This window comes from Triticum aestivum, chromosome 5A (assembly GCF_018294505.1).
Source record: "Triticum aestivum cultivar Chinese Spring chromosome 5A, IWGSC CS RefSeq v2.1, whole genome shotgun sequence".
Lineage (NCBI taxonomy): Eukaryota > Viridiplantae > Streptophyta > Magnoliopsida > Poales > Poaceae > Triticum > Triticum aestivum.
Window position 1 is genome coordinate 145752536 of NC_057806.1, and position 21531 is coordinate 145774066.

Here is a 21531-nt window from a genome sequence, read left to right on the forward strand (position 1 = left end):
AATCGTGTTCACACACTTAGCTCTCAACGGTAGGACATGTTCACACACCTCTGATTCATCCCCGATGAATCAGACCTGGCTCAACTCTAAGCAGTAGCAGGCATGACAAACAAGCATGAATGAGTAGGCACAACAGGGCTCAAACAACTCCTACTCATGCTAGTGGGTTTCATCTATTTACTGTGGCAATGACAGGTCATGCAAAGGATAAAGGGGTTCAGCTACCGCAACAAGTAACAGATGAATCATTGTTGTCCTAATGCAGTAAAAGAGAGCAGGAGCGAGAGAGTGGGATTTTATCGGAATGAACAAGGGGGTTTTGCTTGCCTGGCACTTCTGAAGATAATATAGATCTTCATCGGTGTCATCGATCACATCGCCGGTACACGTCTATCGAGAGGGGACAATTACCGGCAAACAAGGAAGAACACAATCAATGCAATGCAACAATATGATGCATGAATGTGACATGGCAATATGATGTGATTTGTGCTGATGCAACTAAACTAGATTAAATGAAGTTGGTTTGAATCCAAGATTCAAATTCAAACTCCACATGTGGTTATTTAAATGCCATTTATATGATTTGTGCTAAACAACATCTATAAGTTGTTCTAACATGCATGAAAATAGTACAGATGGATAGATTGGATTTTTCTGATCATTTTTCATATATAAATTATTTAATTCTGAGCTACGGTTGAATTTCTATGATTTATTGAAGTTTAGAATATTTTCTGGAATTTCCTGAATTAAATTAAATCCAGAAAACATTACTGCGTCAACCTGACATCATCATGACGTCAGCAGGTCAACAGGGGCTGGTCCGGGTCAAACCTGACCAGTGGGGTCCACTGGTCAGTGACTGGGGCTGGTTAGTGTCAATGACAGGTGGGGCCGGGTCAACAGACACGTCAGCAAGTCAATACTGACGTGTGGGGTCGGTCAACATGTGACGTGGCCAGGTCAAACTGACCTGTGGGCCCGTGGGGGTTAGTTTAATCTAAACACAGATAAAACCTGGGTTAGTTAGGGCGTGGGGCCCAGGTGTCAGTGAGCTAGGAGGTTGGTTAGTGGGGCTGTTAGCTGCTAATGACGGGCCACGTCATCTCGCCGGAGTCTCGCCGGCGGTGACCTCGAACCGCGGCGGAGTTCGCTCGGAACTCGCCAGAGTCGACGGATCGACGCGCCAGGGGCACCAGAGGATAGCCCGTGCCCGTGCGCATCTAGAGGGACCAACGGGAGGTGCGGGGGTGGCCGGAGTTCGCCGGAGTGGAACCCGCGGCGGCTGCCGGAGTTCGGGGCTGGTGCGGGTTAGCGTTGCGGTGTGCTAACGAGCGAGGCGATGGGCTAGCGGAGCGCTACACGATGCGGGGAGCAGGTTAGGCGCGCCGGGGTGACCTAATGGTCACCGGAGCTACGCCGGCGACGAGCTCAGGCGGCGGCGTGCTACGGCCAGCTATGAAATGGCGGCTACGGCGAGCGGCAAGCCACGGGGTTAGGGGCAAAACGTGCAGGAGCTCACGGTGGTTCGGATGAGGTAGATGACGAGCTCGGGGAGGCGGAGACGGCGGCGAATCGGCACGTGTGGCTTCCGGCGACCGAGGAGGAAGAAGACGAGGCAGCCGGCGATGCAGGGCTTCCTGAGGGGCTTGGCTCGGTGGGGAGGAAGAGGGGGTCGAGGCGGAGCTCCTGAGCTCAGCGGGAGGGCGAGGGGTGGCCGGTGGCTATGGATGCGACGGCGGCGCCCTCCGGTGGCTCTCGGTGGTGCTCCAAATCGAGGGAGGGAGAGAGCTAGAGCGAGCAGAGAGAAGGGATAGCGGTCGAGGGGGTCGAGGGCGTCTCCGTGGCGTCGCTAGAGGGCTCGGGGAGGAAGCAGGAGGTGGCCAGGGGCAAGCGCACGCGCGGGCGACACGCCTCTGTCCTTCTGGCGAGGAGGAAGACGACAGGGGGGGGAAGGCGGCGGTGGGCTGGGCCGGAACGGAAGCTGGGCCGGCTCTGCTGCAGGTGAGCGCCAGGTAAGTGGCTGGGCTTCTCTCTTTTATTTCTGTTTTTCTATTTATTTGCTCTGTTTTGACTTAGTTTATAAACCAAATCATTTTAATAAATCCTGAAAATAATTGTGGGCATTAACTGAATTATTACAGAGGCCCTCAACTATTTTCAGAATTGTTGGAGCATTTAAAAATATTAACAGTATTTAAATTCTCCAATTCAAATACAATATGGTTTATTCAAAAATCCAAAAATGTCTTGGAAAAATATCCATCATCTCTGGATATGGTTTTCACCCTTTTCCATTAATCATGAACATTTTTGCAAACCAATTTGGGTTCTTTGAAAATATTTTGAAGTTGAACCTATTTGCATTGCTTTGGTGCTAGGGCTTGGTCATCCCCATTTCAAATTTCATGAACTTTAAACATGATGCACACATGGAAGCAAGCATAGGTCAGGCCAGAACTAGGGATGTGACAATGCTCTTGAAAGTAAGGCTTCAATTTCTTGGCAGTAAAGTGTACACCATAGCACATCTTCTGGTACTGGGGGTAGTTCTGCTTGGAGGTCGACAATACTTAGCTCAGGTAATATACCGGTCTCTGGATAGGTAGTGCCTTGCCTTTCTCCTTGCGTTCTACTACAATGACCGTCCTAACCACCCGGCTGGCGGCGGCGATGTACAGGAGCATAGGTTCCTTGGGGGTCGGAGCCACCAGGACGGGTGGAGTAGTCAGCATCTTCTTCAACTGGAGAAAAGCTTCATCTGCCTTATGGTTCCACTCGAAAAAAGTGGTCTTCTTCATGAGTTGGTATAAGGGGAGAGCTTTCTCGCCCAGCCGACTGATGAATCGGCTGATGGACGCCAAGCAGCCGGTGAACCTTTGCACATCCAGCAGTCGGTTGGGTACCTCCATTCTCTCAATGGCCTTGATCTTTTTGGGTTGCATTCTATGCCGCGTTCAGAGACCAGGAAGCCAAGGAGCTGGCCGGCTGGTACTCCGAAGACGCACTTCTCGGGATTGAGGTTGATCTGGAATCGGCGTAGGTTCTCAAAGGTCTCCTTGAGGTCTTCCAGCAGCGTTCCACGCTTTTCCGTCTTCACCACCACATCGTCTATGTAGACGTGGGCGTTTCTGCCGAGCTGCTTGAGGAGGCACTTCTGCATGCAACGCTGAAAGGTGGCGCCGGCATTCCTTAAGCCGAACATCATGGTGGGGTAGCAGAAGGCTCCAAACGGTGTGATGAAGGCGGTCTTCAGTCTGTCAACCGGGTTCTGCTTGATCTGGTGATATCCTGAGTATGCATCCAAAAAACTCAACAGCTCGCATCCGGCTGTGGAGTCTATCACCTGATCGATTCTTGGTAGAGCAAATGGGTCCTTGGGGCAGGCCTTGTTGAGGCTCGTGTAGTCAATACACATTCGCCACTGCTTGTTCTTCTTCAGTACCAGGACCGGATTTGCTAGCCATTCTAGAAAGAACACTTCCATAATGAAGCCGGCTGCTAGGAGTCAGGCTATCTCTTCTCCGACAACTCTTATCTTCTCTTCTGATAGGCGGCGCAGGGGCTGCCTGACCGGCTTTGCATCAGATCGGACATGTAACTTGTGCTCGGCGAATTCCGTCGGTACACCTGGCATGTCTTTGGGGGACCATGCGAAGATGTCCCGATTCTCACGGAGGAAATCAACGAGCTCGCCTTCCTATTTGCTGTCGAGGTTTGCACCTACACGGCGTACCTCTCTGGGTGCTCCGGATCCAAGGGTATCTTCTTTGTCTCTTTGGCCGGTTTGAACGAACCCTCAGCCTCCGACTCTTTTGGGTTGGGCGATACCTCAGGCTGCTTGCTGGCCATCACCACAACTCGCTCAAGGAGCCGTTTCTCGGCCGTGATTACCAGGGACTCGGCCAGCCGACTGCTCTCAGCCGCGCAAGCAGACGACTTCTGGTAGTCGCCAACCACAGTCAGAATTCCTCTGGAACTGGGCATCTTCATCTTGAGGTAGGCGTAGTGGGGGACCGCCATGAACTTGGCCAAGGCGGGTTGGCCGAGTAGCGCATGGTATGGGCTCTCGAGGTCCACCACCTCAAACCAAACAGACTCTCGGCGGAAGTGATCTTTGTCTCCAAAGAGGACGTCCATCAGGATCTTGCCGATTGGTGAGCAGGAAAGCCCAGGAAAAATGCCGTGGAACACAGTTCGGCTGTTCTGAAGCTGTCTTTGCTTGATTCCTAACTTCTCCATGGTGTCCTTGTACAGGATATTGATGCTGCTGCCTCCGTCTATCAGAACTCCGAGAAATGCATGGCTCGTCTGTCCATAGCAAAGGTGGCTTCCAGGACCAAGGCATAGGAGCCCGGACTCGGCATCACTTCTGGGTGGTCAGCCCTGCTCCAGCTGATGGGCTTCTCGGACCAGTGCATGAACTCTGGCGTCTCCGATGCTACTGCATTCACCTCTTGTCGCTGCAGCCGCCTGCTGTGTCGATCATCAGCCATACTGGTAAACACCATGTAGGCTCCGTGCTCTTCATGGTATTCGTCTTGTACTGCACCGACTGGCCTGACAGCCGGCTGCTGGGGCAGAGGCGGAGGCGGCTGCCCAGCAGGCGGGGGAGGCAGGAGGACGTCTCCCTTAGCGATCCTGGTGAGCCAGTGGCACTTTTGGGTGGTGTGATTCAACGGCTTCGCGCCGCTATGGAACTTGCAAGGTCCATCCAGGGTCTGCTCATAGGAGAAGGCCGGCAACCAGTTTGGCTTGCCGCCTTTCTGTCTCTTGGGCGGAGGCTGCTCATCTGGCTGCTGGGCTTCAACGGTCACGACCTGCCGGCTGCTGGAAGCCGCCTGCGGGGCCTTGCGCTTGTGGTCGCCCTGCTGTTGTCGCTGGTTGGCGTCTGCCACCGGATTTCTTGGAGCTTGAGGGGCCACTTTGCCAGTTGTGCTGATTTGAATCTCCGCCTTCATGGAGGAGTCGGCCGTGGCGTACTTGTCAGCTATGATCAGCAGCTCGTCGAGGGTTTCTGGCTCGTCGCAGAGGAGCTTGTGCTTGAGGAGGGTGCCTTCTCTACACCCAGCTGTGAAGTACTCGATGGCCTGCACCTCGTGCACGCCCTCACAGGAGTTCCGAAGCTCGGCCCAACGCGTGAGGTAATCGCGAGTCGACTCGTCGGGGCCTTGTATGCACAAGGAGAGCTGCCGAGGCTTGGGAGGACGCTTGTACGTGCTGGTCAAGTTGCGGACGAATGCTTTGGTGAAGTCGACCCAGCTGTTGATGCTGCGGGGCTTCAGGCTGTTCAGCCATCTCCGGGTCGTGCCCTGGAGCATGAGCGGAACGGACTTTACGGTGACATGCTTGTTGCCGTTTGCTATGCTGACAGCCGTGGAGTAGTCGACTAGCCAGTCTTCCGGCTTCACGGAGCCGGTATACTTGGGTGTGTCTCTTGGGAGCGTGAACCCTCTGGGAAAGGGCTCGTCCAGAATGCGGGGACCGAAACAAGGCGGACCCAGCTCGTCTTCTTCTTCCAGCGCTAAGGATCGGTGAAGTCGGTCGATCCGGTGGTGGGCGTCATTCTCTCCAACTCCCTCTTGGCGGCCAAGGCGGTCGCCGAGAGTCGGATGGTCAACAGGCAGCGGGGAGACTCGCCTCTCCTTGCGGGGAGGGGGAGGCGGACAGTCGTCCCGTCGTTCCACTGCTCTCGGGCGGCCATCTCGGTCGCGCTCTATGGTAATGCGAGTCTGACTGTGGCTGACAGCCGGCTCCTTGTCTCTTCTTCCTCAGGCGCCGCAAGTCGGCCTCCGAGACGTCGCGCCTTGATCTCGGTGAAGGTCGTTGTTTGGCCACCGCGGCGCCTCCGTGCGGCAGCCGGCCTCGTTCTGCGCGGCGGCCGCGTCGAGGAGCTGCTGGACTCGCTCCATCATGAGGCGGCGTTCTTCGCCCTCGAAATTGTCTAGCTCATCCGCCGCTACCTGGGCGGCTCGGATGTTCTCCGCTGGTGTGGCGTACATAGGGCGGCTTGCCCCAAACAGGTTGGTGATGGCTACGCCACGCTGCTGGACCGCGCCAAGGCGGCTGGGCCCCGCCGGGGCCGACGAGCCGCCGACGGTGCGATCCATCTCCCGCTGGTAGGCTTCTGACAAGCGCCTCATGCTGGCCAGCTTCTTCGCGCCTTCAACGAGCTAAAGGCGGCGCGCCTCCAACGTCTCTAAGTCAGCATCTTCCGGAATGGGCGCAGTTAGGTCTTGTAGCGCCGCGCTGAGTGAGTCGTGCGCTCCTCCGCCGGGGAGCTCGTCATGACTGATGACAAGCACCTCGGTGATGGTGCTTCCGTTGCTCTCCGCGCGAGGGAGAGGTTCGTCGTAGACAACCACATTGGTGGGGAACACGTCGAGCGACGCGGTGTCGGAGTCGACCAGCATCGGGTTGGTGGAGCCTACGGACTCTAAGTCTATGGCAGGCTCGCCAGAAACGTGGAGCTGATCGAGGAGGCTCGCGAGGAGGCTCTCGGGGCCGCCCATGCCTGCGTTGAATGCAGGTTCATCGGAGAGGCGAACCTCGCCGACAAGTTCGGCCAGGCAGCTGGTTGCGCAGGCGATCTCAACGCCACTTAGCGCATCGGCGCAAACTCCGTCTGGCGTGCCTGGCTGGCTGCGCTCGCCAGGGAGAAAAAGGGTTCCTGTCCAGAACAGGTCTCCGGACGGCGGTGCACCACGCCCCATGGTGGGCGCCAAATGTTGGGGGTTTGGTGCGACATATGCCAAAGGATGGCTTATCATGGTGGGGGCGAGTAGAACGTCGCCGGTGCCTGGAAACGGGATGAGGCGAAGGCATGCACGCCGGCGAATCTTACCCAGCTTCAGGGCTCTCCGGGGAGATAATACCCCTACTGCTGCTCTGCGGGGTCTCCGCATGATAACATGGCAAAGTGTTTACACGGTTTCTCCTTGAGCTGTTTCTTGGAGGCAGGAGAGGGCAAGGCTAGCTCTCTCCCTTCTATATGATCTGGCCTAGAGCTAATGGGTTCCAACCCTTTGCGTGGGTGCCCTGGGGGGTTTATATAGGCCTACCCCCCAGGGGTACAATGGTAATCCGGTGGGACGCGGGCCCAGCCGTCAGCGCCTCTGGCCTCCGTCTTCCCTGCCGACCGCTGGGCCCGCCGACTGGCCTGGTACGGAGCCGACAGGCCGTGTCCGCTGCGGGCGGGTCTTGCCGGCTGCCGATTACTGTGTCGTGCTTCTGATGACGCGGGCTTGATCATGGGGTCGTGGCAACAGCCCCGCCGCCTGGCGGGCGATCACTATTGCCACTCTCCATCACATCTTGATTAATGGTGCGTGGGCCCCAGGGGAGGGCTCGGCCGACTCCCCTGGGCCGACTCCCGACGGGTCCGACTGGTGGTCCTCTTGCCGTCTCCTGGGGTCTCACCGACTGGTGGGACCCGCTGCCTCTGAGCCATACAGACAAGCCGTCGTGGGTGCAGGATTCGGTCCTGCGGTGCTGATGTCAGGGCCGGCATGGCAACAGTGCCACGCCGCACGGAGATCTTCCGGGGTACGGCGTGCTGTGGCCATGCCCGCCCTTGGTAAGGGACGGGAGTGGGCTTCACTGTAGCCACTCTCCCGCCCCGCCCCCTTGATGAGGTCACGGGGTTTGTTGGAGTCGCAGGCTGACTCCCCAAAGATGGCTTCTCCAGAAGTCGCTAGTCAGGAGTCGGCTTACCCTGCGGTCGTCCCTGGGACTTGGCCGCGAGTGGTCAGTCGGCCGTCTTGCCATTGACTTCTTGAAGGCGGCTCTTCGTCCTGGGGCCTTGAGGGGCGCAGCCTGCCCCGATATCTTGAAAGGTTCTGGGGCTCGGGTTGGCCTACCCGTGGCCCATTACTCCGACAAGGTGTGCTAACGAATTGGAGGAATCGGATCCATCACTTTATACATAGGAGTAGACATCTTCTGATTTTCTGTATCATAAGCCGACTAATATTTGGAGAGATTGGTTTCTTCAACAATGACTGTCGCATGAGGACGGATTGCTTTAGCACAAGCGGCAAAGTCTTGTTGATCAAAAGAAGTCCCATCTTCCTTCAAACTTGGATACCCACTGGCTACATCGGCCGGGTCTAACTCCGGTACCCATGCCTTAGCACGGCTCAAGGATGTCACAGCACCGGCTCTTGCACAAGACCATTTTATCTCTTGAATTCTGGTGGGCAGGATTAACAATTTCTTCAACATATCACTTAACAGGTTGGGTCCTTGATTAGCCGGGGAGATGGTAGCCAGTGTATGCTGAGCTCCAGTTTACAACTGCTCGACAAGAGTATAGACCTCCTTGAGTTTCAGAAGCATGTCCTGGTTAAGGTTGCTGCTCCTGGGACCTGAGTAAATCACAGATCGGTTAAATGTCGGTTTATATTACCACGACAAGTACTCACTTTGGATGAATAGCAAGGCGACTCACCGAAGATAGCAGAAACCATCTGAGATACACGGTGTTTTAAGCCGGTGAGCTTAGTGGTTACCTCTTGAAGAGCTGCCTCTGCTTTTTCAGCTCGCTATATTAAGGCAGTCTTTTCTTCAGCCCAAGTCTTTTTCTTCGCTTCAAAATTGGTCTTCAGCTTTTCCGACTCAGCCACGCTAAACTGGAACTTTGACTCAGCTTTTCGGGTCTCGGTTTCCTGAGTCGCCAGCCGGGTCTTTGCATCATTTAATTGAGATTCCAGTTCAGCAGTAGCAGCCTGCATGAAGTGCAGACTTTTCAAACATATTCATGGCGGATTACAACAATATAAGTACCAAGTCCTTTGCAAGCAACAACACTTGGCACTTGGAGGCTAATGTCTGTCAAAGCAATTTTTCAAGGAAACGGCTCTTACGAATAAAGTCCCAAGCACTCTGCAAGCAACAGTACTTGGCACCTCAGGGCTAATGCGTATTGCTTGTATCTTATTAATGATGAGCCGGATGTGCTGTAAACAGTCTTAGCCAACTCATGGGGGCTATGCAGTGAAGCTCTACTTTCTTACACAATGATAAATAGGACTGGCTCATTCATGCTGATTAAACCGGCCCTTGGGGACTACGGATGCAAAGTTAAACTGCTTCAACATCCGGTTTAATTTTAAACTGGACTTGGAGGGAGTCTATGACAGAAGCTTATGGATTCTTCTAAGTCTACAGACTATTCAATCTTATCATAGCCAGTAGACTTGGGGGCTGGCAGGATGTACATAACTTATTTAAAAGCTGGAAGTCATACCTCATATTTCTGATGCATTTGCTTCACCATATCAACTTATAGGTCATGGCTGGAATGTACTTGGCTAAGGTAGCCAGAGAGTATCTCACTGCTGCTCAATTGTGCATAATGAGAGACATCAAACCTCAGTTTCCGCCTTTCAATAACCTCTTGTTTGGTGGAATGCTTGGATAAGATAGTTGGATTTCCCGGCTCTGTAAAGCCAGTGCCAGTGATCAAAACATCATCAGTGTGAGTTTCTGACGGCTTAAGTGGGCTTGATGGCCTAGGATTTGAAGAGTTAATATTGGGGTTGTCAGCGCGGAGATCCGGAATCTTAGGTGAAACATCAGGGGCAGAGTCATCTGGTTGCTTTTCAGAAACTTCAGGTGTAGAGGCTTGTTGTTCTGGTTCAATAGCTTTAGGATCATCAGCCGGCTTGGTTACCTTGGCCTTCTTGCTAGGTTTGGCTTGTCCACTACATGGATTGGAACAGGTTAGTACAATTATAAGAGTATAAAGAGGACCAGAACACAGTTGATTGTTATTACCCTGGGGCAGTCTTGAAAGCGGGCAGCTGAGTTTGTGACGAATCGCTAGAAGAAGAATGAGAAACTTCCTAGTAGTTTGAATCAGAGGAATCGAGTGGCTGGCGAAAGAGACCCGCCAGGGGAAAAACGAAGTTAAGTATGGAAGAACCTCGTTTCGACGTTTCCGCGGAATCGGAGTATTCGGTAAGCTGGAGGACAATTCTTCACCTCTGCTATTCCGAGTCTAGCACCGGTTCTCGTGCTGCTATTGCTTCAAAAGAAAGTGAGGATCCAAATGAGCTAAGGGGTGTGAAAATCTTACTTTCCGGATTACCCGTCGAAATTTTTGTCTCGGCAAAGGCTCTTAGTCGGAGGAAACGATCATTACCTCTTCTTCAACGGCTTGGCTGGCCCCCGTATCATCTTGATAATAGTCAGTGTCAATAAGATGATTGAAAAAGGAGCCAAGGGAGTCAAGGGCTACCTCCAACTCAGAACTATCGTCCAGCTCAAACATGCTGGAAGCACTTGGTTTCTTCTTGCTTTTCTTGCAGGCTTTCTTGGGGGCTTTCTTGGCAGCCCTGGCCTTTTTAGCAGCTTCGTGGTCATATTTTGCCTTCCAAAAATCTGATTTAGCCTCACTTTGCTGCAGTCACTTTTATCTTGGGGGCTTCAATAGAATATTCAAATGATGAGTTGAAAGCAAAGCAAGTTAGAGACTCACATCTGGCGGCGGGTTAAGTTTGCAGAAAGGGTTTAGACCCACTTTGCTGCAGTCCTCAGAATCTTCAAGCATAAGAGTTCTTGTCATTTTAGTAATGGCATCATCAGACAGACGCAAAGGGCTGTGGCATAATGGATCCTTTGTACCGCCTGTATATGTACACATTAAGCCAGGCCGGCGGCTCAAGGGTATGATCCGCCATGCAACCTAGCATCGAACTAAGTCAATGCCAGTTAATCCGTTTCCCAGCAGAGCTTTAACTTTCGCTATGGTGGGTGCAAGTTTTCTTTGTTCAGTGGCTGAAAGCTTTCCCGGATGATCATGCTTCGGGTCAAGATGTTCAGCGCGATAACCCGGCAATGGATTCTCGTCAGCCGGAGAAGTATCTTTGCAGTAAAACCACATCTGATTCCAATCTTTTGGGTGACTCGGTAGACAGGCATAAGAGAAGATGGCGTCGGTTTTGCGTTGAATCGAAATTCCGCCAAGTTCCAAGCTAGGGCCGTTCGTGAACTCATTCTGGCGGTTCAAATAAAAGTATTCTCTGAAAAGTTCAACACTGGGCTCCTCTTGAAGGAATACTTCGTAGAAGACTTGAAAGTTGCAGATATTCGACACGGAATTGGGTCCAATGTCTTGAGGATGGAGCTGGAAGAAGTGCAGGACATCTCGAAAAAACTTAGAGTCGGGTGGTGAGAAGCCCCGGTTCATATGATCAGTGAATACAATGACTTCACCATCCTTCGGTAGAGGTCTTTCTTCGCCCAGTTTAGGGGCACGATAGTGCATGACATTCTTTTCTAGCAAATATCCGATTTTGACAAAATCTTTAAGCATGCCCTCAGTGACAATGGAGGGAACCCAGTTGCACGCATATAATGTCTTTGGTGGCATTGTGAAGAGAGAGCCTAAAGAAAGGGAAATTTTAGCCGGTTCAAATCAAATTGGTGAAATCACAAGTTAACAGTTACATCATATATTTAGAATGGCGGCTTAAGTGAGGACTAATGATATATGAGTAATTATAAGCCGGACATGTAAGCCTCCATGACACGTACTAGTATTCAGGATCTGACAAGAGCAAAAAATTTACTAAGTATTGGGACAAACAGATTTCGCAGATTGAAGCTATGAGATTTGATCTGCAGCAGTTCGGAAAAAAGGAAATAAATCCTAAACCTAAGGTGGCGGCAGCAGAAAATTGGGGGTACCTAGATAAGATCTGTCGCAACAAGGATATGCTCTAGTATAAAAAACATGTGCTAAAACTGCTACTGCGTGAGATTTGTACTACTTTCAGATCAAAACTATGCGATTTGGGACGGAGAAGGGGAAGAACGGTGATGAAACACCGGTGAACAGAGAAACCCTAAAAATAGATCTATGAAGGGGAAAGGGGAAGCCTTACTGACGCTAATGGACAACGGAGGAGCACCGCGGCGTTTCTAGTCAATTTAGGGTGATGCAGCGGCCAAAGTTGATGAAGAGGACGAAGGTCGATGACGGCGGAGCTCGGGTGCACTGGGACGTCGCGAGGAGGAAGAAGAAGGAGAGAATGCAAAGGAGGAGAATGAGAAGTGAGCCTGTGGCCCTATTTATAAGGCCGGAAGGATAAGTGGTATGCACGGGAATTGAGGAGACAGAAAAGTGGATATGTGACGGCGTGAGCGCCTCGATTTTCAGAAGGGTCAGTTAAGAAAAAGATTTATTTGGGTTACGCGTCGTATTAATTATAGGTGATGTCATGGCAGGTTACCACAATTTCCGGAGATGATGTCATGGCGGGTTACAGCATTGCACAGGAAGAGGAAGAAGGATTTTTTTTCTAAATGTTGAAGATTGACATGAACAAGTTCAAATCAACCTAGGGCCTAATGTTGGGGATATGACTATCATATATGACCCGCCCAGGAGGGGCCGGGTCATCCATTATTGGCGGTTCATCTAAATGAAGCCCAAGAGTATATTAAAGATGGCGGTTCATAGATAGGCTTGTTAAAAGGCCCAAATCCAGAGGCGACTTAAGGCCCGTAAGTATAAACCGCCATGCATATGTAAACTTGTATTGTAAGGCATGCAAGATAAGTCACCGAGCCGGACATGTTTGTATGAGCTGGCCGGGACTTTGTAGGCCATAGGGCATCAACCCATGTATATAAGGGGATGACCCGGCAGTGGTTTAGGGCAAGAAATAACAGGTCGAAAGCCAGGCAAAGCGTGTTTGCTCCCTGGCAATTGAAACCCTAGCAATACCACCTCAAACTAGAGTAGGCCTTTACCTTCACCGCAAGGGGCCAAACTAGTATAAACTCTCCGTGTCCTTTGTCCCATTTAACACCTTTAAGCTAACCTCGTCGCAATGGCTCCACAACTAAGTCCTTCCATGAGGACATCTACCGTGACACTTCCACGACAAGATCTAAACACAAGACATGCACAATGTTCTATTACATGGCAGCACGACAACGCGAATGGTTCAAGGCCGTGCTTAGTGGCCTTTTTCAAGCCCTGGGTATGGAGAGGACCTTGTCGGTGAAGGGGCAACTTTCTCTTTGGCAATGGATACATCGGCACCTACCGAAAGCCTCTTAAAGCCATCAGAGAGGTTAAGATCGGGATGGCGATAGGCGAGGTTGCTCAGGACCATGAAGAGGGCGTTGCAGGCAAGCTTTTGAGACTCTCTTGCGAAGCGAGCGACTCTTCCTTCCTTGTGTGTCTTCAGCCCTTCGATCAACCTGTCAAAGAAGAGCGCTAGCTTGACGTTTGGGACCTCGTGTTTGCTGATTGAGAAGGCTAGGCTCTCCATGCCCATCGATGCGATCTGGGCGGTGAGGCGTTCAGCAATGTCGACTAGGCTCTTGATCCAAAGGTCGCGCTACTGGACTTGGTTCGCCAATTTGTCCTCCACATCCTTCCGGAGGATCCTTGTGTTTTCCAAGTCCTTCATTAGCTGCTTCTCGCGGACCCCACCAGACTCGATCATGCTCTCCAGGGTGCCAAGCCTTGCCTTCATGTCAGTAATGGTGCCATTGGTAGTCTCAAGGTCTTGGCTCTTGGAAGAGAGCTGTGGTTGCGCGTGCTTCAGAGGAATCCCAGCCTTCTGAGCTTCCTCCTTGAGAGCCGCAACTTCCATGGCACTCCCAGTGAGGTCCTCCATCAGCTTGGACACCTATTGATCAAGATCAGCCTTGGCAATGGATGCAGCAGCTAGGTCATCGGCAACCTTCCTTAGCTAGGTGGCGGAGTCAATTGAGAGCACATCGAGGGTCGCCTTGTGCTTGTCCTGCAGCAGCTTGGTGCATTGCTGGACAAGGGCCTCCAGTTCCTCATCCTTGCTACAAAGGGTGGCCTCGAGGTTCTCTTCCCAGGAAGAGATGTCCTTCTCCCTGGCGTTCAAGAGCGCCGTGCACTCCGCCAGACGGGCCTCTCGGGTAGCGACGTCCTCCTTTGCCATGCTGATCGTCTCGTATTGCCGCAGAAGGACTTGGAACTACTTGCCATGCCACTCGTGCGGCTCTCTACCCTTGTCCCTCAGCTTCTGGTCCATGTTGTTGGCAGAATTGCGCTGCTCCTTGAGTGCATGCCACTTTTGGCCGTACTGGTTCTGCATTTCCTTGATACGTGCTGCCATTGACTCCAGGAAGGATAGGTCCATGACTGTGTTAACAGAGTCATCGGCTTCTCCAACTTGCTTTGTCAATGGCACCATTATACGCTGGATCTCCTCATCAAGCTCTGCGCTGGCTGCTGCCGAAGAACCGAGGGCTCCGAGACCGGGTTGGGCAAGCACCAACTCCAGTTGGCTCGAAGATGGCTGCAGGGTCCCAGCCGAGGTGCCAAACGAGGGAAGGGGGCTCATGGTTTGAAGGGGGATTTTCTCTTGAACCATCACCCCTGATCCTGGCACACTACTGGGGGTCTTCTTTGCTTCCTTCGGGGGCTCCTGGATACCAACGGTTTAGTAGATCTGAAAATAAATGCAAAGGAAAAGTAGATTGCAAAGGCAAATAATATGAAAAAGAGACCCGAGGGCCGTAGGTTTCACTAGTGGCTTCTCTTGAGAAAAATAGCAAACAGTGGGTAAACAAATTACTATTGGGCAATTGATAGAACTTCAAATAATCATGACGATATCCAGGCAATGATCATTATATAGGAATCACGTCCAAGATTAGTAGACTGACTCTTGCCTGCATCTACTACTATTACTCCACACATCGACCGCTATCCAGCATGCATCTAGTGTATTAAGTTCATGGAGAAATGGAGTAATGCAATAAGAACGATGACATCATGTAGACAAGATCTATCTATGTAGATATAGACCCCGATGTTTTATCCTTAGTAGGAACGATACATATGTGTCGATTCCCCTTCTGTCACTGGGATCAGGCACCGTAAGATCGAACCCACTACAAAGCACCTCTTCCCATTGCAAGATAAATAGATAAAGTTGGCCAAACAAAACCCAAATATCAGAGAAGAAATACGAGGCTATAAGCAATCATGCATATAAGAGATCAAAGAAACTCAAATAACTTTCATGGATATAAAAAGATAGATCTGATCAGAAACTCAAAGTTCATACGATCCGAACAAACACACCGCAAAAAGAGTTACATCATATGGATATCCAAGAGACCATTGTATTGAGAATCGAATGAGAGAGAGGAAGCCATCTAGCTACTAACTACAGACCCGAAGGTCTACAAAGAACTACTCACGCATCATCGGAGAGGCACCAATGGAAGTGGTGAACCCCTCCGTGATGGTGTCTAGATTGGGTCGGGTGGTTCTGGACTCTGTGGCGGATGGAATTGATTTTCGTCGACTCCCCTAGGGTTTATGGAATATTGGGGTATTTATAGAGCAAAGAGGTGGTCCGGGGGCACCCCAGGTGGGCACAACCCACCAGGGCGTGCCTGGGACTCCTGGCGTGCCCTAGTGGGTTGTGCTCCCCTTGGAGCACCCCCAGGCGCTGCCTTGGCCCATTGGGTGTCTTCTAGTCCAAAAATAATCTCAGTAGAGTTTTGTTGCATTTGGACTCCCTTTGGTATTGATTTCCTGCGATGTAAAAAACATGCACAAAACAACAACTGGCACTTGGCACTATGTCAATAGGTTAGTACCAAAAAATGATATAAAATGATTATAAAACATCCAAGATTGATAATATAACAGCATGGAACAATAAAAAAATTATAGACACATTGGAGACGTATCATCATCCCCAAGCTTAACTCCTGCTCGTCCTCGAGTAGGTAAGTGATAAAAATAGAATTTTTGATGTGGAAAGCTGCCTAACATGTCATATCATATTCTTTTCTTTATAGCATGGACATTTGGACTTTTATATTGTTGAAAGCAATAGTCTAGTTTTGACATGATAACTTAAATACTCAGGCATATCAACAAGCAACCATGTCTTTCAAAATATCAATGCTAAAATAAGCTATCCCTAGCCCATCATGCTCAATCATTGATCCATTCATGAAACACACTTACATATTAACTACACCTAATGCTCAAGTACGATCATAGTGCCTCGTAGTTGGTGCTTTTATAAGAGAAGATGGAGACTCAAATTCAAAAGTAAAAATTGCATAAAGTAAAATAAAGGCCATTCGCAGAGGGAAGTAGGGATTTGTAGACGTGCCAGAGCTCAAAGTGAACAAATTAGAGCTAAAAACATTTTGGGAGGTGTGTCCTTCCCACCAACGAAAATGACTTAGAGTTCCCAACACTTTCCATGCTAGATATATCATAGGCGGTTCCCAAACAAAAAATAAAGTTTATTCATTTTCCCACCATACTTTCACTTTCCATGGCTAACCGTATCCACGGGTGCCTTCCATACCAAAACTTTCCAAGGAATTTATTATTTGACAACATAAAGTAAATTCATTTTTCATTTCAGGAGCGGGCATTCCTAATACCTTTGCCTTACTCTCGTGCAATGCCAAGTGAATAAACACTCGTCATGAGAATAACACATCTAGCATGGAAAAAATTAGCCACCCCTCACCGCTCCGCGAGCGGTACGAACACACAAAAGAGAAGTTTATTTTGAAAATTAGAGATGGCACATATAAATTTGCTTAGAACGGCAAAGGAATACCGCAAATAGGTAGATATAGTGGACTCATGTGGCAAAACTGGTTTAAATGTTTTTGGATGCACAAGTAGTGATCATACTTAGTGCAAAATGAAGGCTGGCAAAAGATTGAGAAGCGACCAACCAAGAAACAAATAATCTCATAAGCGAGCATTAAGCATAATTAACACCGAATAATGCACCACAAGTAGGATATAATTTCATTGCATAATTATTGACTTTCGTGCTTGCATAGGGAATCACAAACCTTAACACCAATATTCTTCCAAAAGCATAATTACTCATCAAGATGACTCACATATCACATTATCATATCTCAAAACTATTACTAAGAATCAAGTTTATTTTGTCCAATTATCTTCATGAATTTTTTTATTATATCCTTCTTCGATATCTATCATTTTGGGACTAATTTTCATGTGTTGCTTTTGAGAAGCTCAAACAAATATAAGTGAAGATCATGAGCATAATATTTCTTTCTCTCAAATTAATCTAAGTGAAGCAAGAGAGAATTTCTTGAAAATTTTACTAACTCAAATAAATCTAAGTGAAGCGAAAGGGAATTTCTTCAAAAATACTAGAGCACATTGTGCTAAAAAGATATAAGTGAAGCACTAGAGCAAGTCCATAGCTCATAAAATTTTAAGTGAAGCACTAGAGCAAGTCCATAGCTCATAAAATTTTAAGTGAAGCATAGAGAGCAATTCTAACAAGTCATGACATAATTTTGGCTCTCTTAAATAGGTGTGTCCAGAAAGGAATCAAGACTTAAAACACAAAATAAAACAATCAAAGACTCATATTATACAAGACGGTCCAAGCAAAACACATAGTATGTGACGAATAAAAATATAGCTTCGAGTAAAATACCGATGGTCGTTAGAAGAAAGATGGGATGCCACTCGGGGGCATCCTCAATCTTAGTTGCTTATAGCTTGGGATGCCGGGGAATCCCCAAGATTAGGCTCTTCTTACTCCTTATTCCTTCATCCATCATAAGATAACCCAAAACTTGAAAACTTCAATCACACAAAACTCAACAAAAGCCTTCGTGAGATCCGTTAGTATAAGAAAACAAATCACTACTGTAAGTGCTGTAGTAAACCAATTCATATTTTGTTCTTGCATTATATCTACTGTATTCCAATTTTTCTTTGGCAAAAACTCATCAAAGAAAACCATAGAGCCATCAAAACAAGCACACAACACAAAGAAAACAGAATCTGTCAAAAGCAGATTAGTCTATAGAAATCTGGGTAATACGAATACTTCTGTAACTACAAAAACTCTGAAAAATTAGGACGACCTAGGAAATTTGTATATTAATCGACTGCAAAAGGAATTAGTATTTTATCGCTCTCTGGTTAAAACTGAAAATTATATTCGCGAGTGCAAAAGTTTCTATTTTTTCTACAAGATCAAACAACTATCACCTAAGAAGATCCTAAAGGCTTTACTTGGAACAAACACTAATTAAAACACAAAAAACACAATCATAATAGTAGCATAATTGTGCAAACACTCAAGAACAGAAAGCAATAAGCAAAAGTAAATTTTATTCATTGGGTTGCCTCCCAACAAGCGCTATAGTTTTACGCCCTTAGCTAGGCATAAAGCAAGGATCTAAGTTTTGTTATCTTTGTTTAAAGATCCATAAGATGCCCTCATGATTGTTCATATGGCGGCCTAATTATTGTTCTAGGGAAGTGTTCCATACCCTTCCTCAAAGGAAATTGTAAATTAATATTGCCTTCTTTCATATCAATCACGACATCGATAGTGCGTAAAAATGGTCTACCAAGAATAATTGGATAACATGGATTGCAATCAATATCAAGAACAATAAAATCTATGGGCACATAATTCCTATTTGCGAGAATAAGAACATCGTTAATTCTTCCCATAGGCGTTTTAATAGTAGAATCCGTCAAGTGCAAACTAAAAGAACATTCTTCAATATCGGTAAGACCAAGCACATCACATAAAGCTTTCGGAATTGTAGAAACACTAGCACCCAAGTCGCACAAAGCAAAACACTCATAATTTTTAATCTTGAATTTGATAGTAGGTTCCCACTCATCATGCAATTTTCTAGGAATTTAAACTTCTAATTCCAACTTTTCTTCTAAAGCTTTCATCACAGCATCAACAATATGTTTAGTAAAAGCTTTATTTTTTTAATAAGCATGGGGTGAATTTATCATGGATTGCAACAAAGAAATACAATAAATCAAAGAGAAACTATCATAATTAAAGTCTTTGTAATCCAAAAGAGTGGGCACATCACTAGCTAAACTTTTGACCTCTTCAAACCCACTTTTACCAATTTTCTCAATAAGATTTTCACCCTCCGAATTAGCGGGATGCCTTCTAACTAAAGTTGACTCTTCTCCAGTCCCCTTTTCATCAATGTTAATTTTACTAAACAAGGAATGAATAGAATAAACACCAATCATTTTAAGATCTTCATCACTTTTGCGGAAGTAATCACTAGAAAATGTTTTTTCTAAAAATTCTCTTTTAGCTCTAAGCATAGCGGTTCTTTTCTTACTTTCATACATAGAAACATAAAGAGCTTTAATTGATTCCTCAACCTTACGCACAAAATTTTTCATCTTGAGACATTCCACATCATGAGAAATTTTATCAACACTTCTAGACAAATCATCAATCTTATTCAACTTTTCTTCTATGGTAGTGTTGAAAACCTTTTGCGTGTTGATAAATTCCTTAATATTATTATGAAGATCGGAGGTGTTCCTATTATTATAAGATTTATTTCCATAGGAATTACTATAATTATTAGAGGAATTACTAGGAAAAGGCCTAGGATTAAAATTACCTCTATAAGCATTGTTATTGAAATTATTTCAAGAGATAAAATTCACATCTATGGCATCACTATTTTGCTCAATCAAAGTAGACAAAGGCATATGATTGAAATAAATAGGAGCACATTTACTAGCAACCATTTTCATAAGAGCATCAAGTTTTTCACTCAGAGAAGAAATTTCTTCAACCAAATTAACTTTTTTTTACTAGTAGGAGCTCTTTCGGTATGCCATTGTGAATAATTTGCCATAATATTATCAAACAATTTGGTGGCTTCACCCAAAGCAATTTCCATAAAAGTATTACCCGCGGCGGAATCTAAAAGATTACGAGAAACAAAATTCAATCCCGCATAAAAAATTTGTATGATCATCCAAAGATTTAACCCATGAGTTGGGTAATTCCTTAGCATCATTTTCATCCTTTCCAAAGATTGCGCAACATGTTCATGTTCAAGTTGCTTAAAATTCATGATCTGGGTTATAAGGGAAATAATTTTTGCGGGTGGATAATACTTAGTGATAAGAGCATCTTTGCATTTATTCCAAGAATCGATACTATTGCGAGGCAAGGAAAAGAACCAATTTTTGGCAGAATCAGGCAAAGAAAATGGAAATAATTTGATCTTCACAACATCATTGTCCACATATTTTTTCTTTTGCATATCGCATGATTCCATGAAGGTATTAAGATGGGACGCGGCATCCTTATTAGGAGTACCGGAAAATTGTTCTTCCATAACAAGATTCAGCAAAACAGTATTAATATCACAAGACTCCGCACTAGTTGCGGGAGGAGCAAGCGGAGTGCCAATAAAATCATTGCTGTTGGTATTTGAGAAATCACACAATTTGGTGTGCTCTTGAGTCATGATGACTACACAGCAAGATTGCACTAAAAACAAATCCGGCAAGAAAATGACGAACGAAAAAGAGGGCGAATAAAATGGCAAATTTTTATGAAGTGGGGGAGAGGAAAACGAGTGGCAAATGGCAAATAATGTAAATTTCGAGGAGATGAGATTTGTGATTAGGAACCTTGTATATGTTGAAGATCCTCTCCGGCAACGGTGCCAGAAATTCCTTTTGATGCGGCTTGAAGCTACATCGGTATTTCCCCAAAGAGGAAGGGATGATGCAGCACAACCGCGGTAGGTATTTCCCTCAGATATGAAACCAAGGTTATCGAACCAGTAGGAGAACCAAGCAACACAATGTAAACAACACCTGCACATAAATAACAAATACTCACAACCCGACATGTAAAAGGGGTTGTCAATCCCTTTCTGGTAGCGGTGCCCCAAGATAGGCAAACATACGTGAATAAAATTGTAGTAGATCGATAGATCGAACGCCAAATAAAATAAACAAGAATAAAACGCAGCAAGGTATTTTTGTCTTTTTGGTTTAGTAGATCTAAAAATAAAGGCCACTGCTACGCGTCGGTCAGTGGATCTTTTTAAAAGATCCACTGCCTCACGAGTCCTCGGATCCGACGGATTGAGCGGCCATGCATCACCTTCTAGCATTGCAACACAGGTTGTGTTGCAGAAAATTTCTACAACATGGGTCTTGTTGCGGAAAAATTGCGACATAGGTCAAGTCGCCAGTCGCATATTTGTTTATGCAACAAAGGTCTTGTTACAGTTTTCTTTTTGCAACAGAGGTCTTGTTGTAAAAACTTTTACAGCAAAGATCTTGTTGTAGTTTTATTTTTTTGCAAGAGAGGTCTTGTTGCAATTCTTTTTGCAACAGAGACATTGTTGCATCGTAAAGATTTTAGGTTTGATAATGATTGGAACGATTCCATAAAGATTTGGTTGTAAGAATGGTTTAGTGATTTGTGTATCTATAGCTGAAGCATTATTACTTATGATATCATGGACAAATGTATTTGGTGTGAAGAATGATTTGGCTTGTGAATTTCAATGTATTGCATCGTTTTTAGTATCCATGTGTTGTATGTTTTTCCCCAATAGATGCACTTGAACTTCTCCTTGGGCTATGGTTGAACTGCTGGTTTTTTTGTGTTGTTTAATTTTGGGGCCCCAACATATGATATATGACTTGAACTTCTGCTTGAGATCTGGCTGGGTTGCTGG